Source organism: Mastomys coucha, unplaced genomic scaffold (assembly GCF_008632895.1).
Source record: "Mastomys coucha isolate ucsf_1 unplaced genomic scaffold, UCSF_Mcou_1 pScaffold12, whole genome shotgun sequence".
Lineage (NCBI taxonomy): Eukaryota > Metazoa > Chordata > Mammalia > Rodentia > Muridae > Mastomys > Mastomys coucha.
The window spans coordinates 85,831,040-85,834,910 of record NW_022196894.1 but is presented as its reverse complement, the minus strand read 5'-3'; the positions used below and the strand labels follow the sequence as shown (position 1 = coordinate 85,834,910).

Below are 3,871 nucleotides of genomic sequence, written 5' to 3'. Positions count from 1 at the left end.
CATAACCCTCACAGAATACATATACATCTCCATACATCTGATTGGTACTTGAAACAATGACTAAAAGCCATCAACATCTAAATTCAAAGTAAATATGAAGGTATTGCAAAACATAAGCCAAAAATGTTTTGATATAAACTATGGCCTTTAAAAGAACATGTGACTGTTAGAACTCAGTGATCCATTAATGTTTGTGATTTATTAACTTCATAACACAATGACAAAATAGCTATATTTATATAACAGAAAGGTTTTGTCTAACTCTACTGAAGAACCTTTTTCTGGGAAGCCTCTTTGCTTTTTAAGTGACTCAACTTAGTATTAGAAATGTCTCTCCTGGAACACATTTCAGACAAGGAGCCAATGAGAAATTCTTAGAAAGGAATGGTTGGTTATTTTGTTTTCAGTTGTTGTTGTTGTTGTTGTTTGAATTATTTTGGTTTTTTTTTGTTTTTTGTTAAAATAGGGAAAAGGTTAAAAGACACTCTATGAAGGGGCAAGGCATGTAGAGCAGGAAAAGAACAAAGAGACTTTGACAGATTTGACAGTTTGTGCAAAACTATGTCCTGCCTAGGATTCCTGGGGCTTTATATGAGTTGACATCCTTGTGTGAGCCAAAACAGGAAAGGATTAACCACATTTCTGCTGGTTTTGTGTTCACTCAGTTAAAGGCCGTTCTGTGTGGCCGCACATTTGCGATGAGTATTTAAGATGTGAAGTAGCTAACAAGACACATGTGTTCCCTTCAGCTTTTGTCTCCTTTGGGCCAGGAAGGAACAGAGATTTTATTTATTGTCATTAGTTTATTTTTCAGCTTTTTGAGCAAGTTAGGGCCCTAAACTGGTCTTCTTGTTCATTTTTACGTAAGCAGTGATAAGCAATTTGAGGATTGCTGCTTAAAATGGTATTTTTTGAAAGTTTTATCCTGCCTTCTCTTGTCATTCTTTAACTTTCTCCCCATCCTAAGAAGTCTGCACAATAAGAAGGAATGTATTTGAGCAATGAAAAGCGGTCAAATGTATTATTTGCTTACAATTATAATCATTTACATATTCACCAAACACACCCTGCATTTTGACATTGGTCAATACTTTGTACTAAACCCATTGCTGCCTTTCGGCTTTTGTTGCAGGTAACTATCACAATTTCACCCTCATTGTCACAAGAAACTAGGTAGTTGGTCCATCAGTACATACAGATTGAAAGACTAGAACCTTACTCCCAAAACTTTGAATAAAGGCCAGAATTAAGACCTGTTTCTCTTTAATGGGGCCCTAAACTGGTCTTCACACTTATAGACTGGTACCTATTTTGGTCAAAGTCTTACACATTTTGATGTTTGTCATTTTAGGAAAATATCTTTCTCTCAAAGTGCCAATTTGACATGATTTTGTGTTAGTCACCTCCCCAACACACACACACACACACGCACACACACACACACACACACACAAGCTATTGGGCTTGTCTGTGCAGTCCTTTTCAGAAAGGATTAACTATAGAAGGAAGACCCACCCTGAATATAACCAGGAGCATTTTCTGAAATGAAGTGCTGGACTGAAGAAAAATAATGAATGAGCCAAGAGATAGCATTCACCCTTGCTTTCTGACTGTGAAGACAATCTGAGTAGGTGCCTCAGTCTCCTACTGCTACAACTTTTCTGTCAAGATAGAATGCACCTTGAACTGTAAGCCAAAACATATTCTTTCAAAATCATCAACATGATCTAGATTAGGATTGATAAATTTACGGAATGAAAAGCCAAAAGTATTCTTTCTCTACAGATCAGTCTTCTTTCACTAAAAGGAACAATGCTTTATTTAATCTTGTACCAATGCTTTATTTAACCTTGTACCAAACCTTGAAATGAAATAAGTAATTAAAGCCTAAAGTAAACAAGTGTGACGTGAACAAATAACTCCTCTACATAACACCCAAGGAAATCTCGCATACATATGCACCAGATGAAAAGGCATTCACTAACTCTCTTAATACATTAGAAACCAAAACTAAGTGGGACTTATATATGTGTATGAGTGTGTGTTTGTGTGTGTGTGTGTGTGTGTGTGTGTGTGTGTGTGTGTGTGTGTGTGTAGGTGCCTGTCGGTTTGTCTGTTTGTGTTTGTGTACATATGATTATTGTATGAACATTGTCCAAGAAGTCATGTATAAACATCTACAACCCTAGACAGGGCTCTAATGGCAGATGTTTAAAGAAACACACATGTGTATCATGTGTATCAATGAACCAGTGAGTTAACTGAGTTTACTTAACAGGAGGATCAGTGAGGAGCAATGTCTTTAGAAATACAGCATAGCACTTTTTCTCAAACTTGGTACACATGGAAACAAATCCTGGAATCTGGATAGCATTAAACTCTTGGATTGGCAGACTTTTCTTTGGCTTGAAATTCTGAATTTGTATCTAACTTCCAAGAGATGTTGTCATTGAGGGCGATTATCAGTGTGTTAATGGTCATTGTAAGGAAGGTCGGAAGAAGTAAAATTTCACATACTTTCACTAGAGTCCAAATGAAAGCTGGATGGAAGTGGAAGTTAGATAAAAAATCATTTCACCCCCATACTTTTAAAGATTCATTTTCTTGTCTATGGCCATACCACCCTGAACAAGCCCGATCTCGTAAGCTAAGCAAGGTCGGGCCTGGTTAGTACTTGAATGGGAGACCGCCTAGGAATACCGGGTGCTGTAGGCTTAAAAAAAAAAAAAGATTCATTTCTTTTTAATTTGTGTGTATAAATGCCTTCCCTCAATGGACATGCATATCATATGCATGTAGTGCCTGTGGAGGCAGAGAAAGGCATCAAACACTCAGGAAATGGAGTTACAGAAGGCTGCAGGTTGCCATGTGGGTGCTGGGGATTGAACCCAAATCTGCAATAACATCTAGTGTTTTAATCTGCTGTTCCATCTCTCTAGAACCTTGATCACTCTCTTGATATGTGATTTTGATACTATTTCATCTAATACTATTGAGAAAGAAGCAAATATATATATATATTCAACTTCTACAATTGTTTTTATTGTTATTGATAGAGTTTCTAAATTCAGGTCATTTCAAGAAGGATTTGTCTGTGGATAGAGTATGTAAAAGGCCATGATGAGGATGTGAGGGCTCAGTGGGATAAAATATACATGGTCATTGAACTCATATTTTATCAAAAGAGAAGCCACTCATAATGTATTCTCAACAAACACTGGGAGAAATACTATATTATGGAAAGATATCTTTTTTTTTAACAGATTAACTTCCCCCTTGGGAGGGGTGAGACTGAATATTTTAGCAGAGGTAGAATTTGACTTGATCTTTGAAGGAGAGATAAAATGATAAAATGACCATTTGGAGAGAAGACAGAAAAGTCAGAGAACTCAGGGTTCATCCTGCAAAGAGGAATGAAGAGTTTTCCAGAAGAGATTAGCAGGACTGTCCTAAGGACAAATATTGGGAGATAGATGATGTGGTTAGTTGAGTTACAAGATAGAAAAATCAAAAGCAAGAAATATCTTGTTTTTTAAAACAGTTTGCCTGCTGACACTATTGAAATTTAATATTTTGCCAATAATATGAAATATAGTTGAAGAAAGTAGCTTAATAATGAGCACAATTAATTAAGAACCATGTTACTGTGGACAAGGCATGGGAAACGGGCTAGAAAAGTAACCCTCATAGAAGAAAGAATGCATGATATAACAGGATCTATGCTATCAACAGTTTTCTGTTAAAACACTTATTTGTTTATTCAGTGGGGGCAGAGGTGTTGCAATGATGCATGCATTCCATAGTATGCATCTGGAAGTGAGGAGAAAACTTTTAGAAATTGGTTCTCTCCTTTTACCATGTACTTCCCTGG

General features: G+C 36.5%; 1 pseudogene; it reads left to right on the top strand.

The window, feature by feature from the left end:
• Window positions 1-2,606: 2,606 nt before the first annotated feature.
• LOC116086700 lies at window positions 2,607-2,715 on the top strand (annotated as a pseudogene).
• Window positions 2,716-3,871: the final 1,156 nt, after the last annotated feature.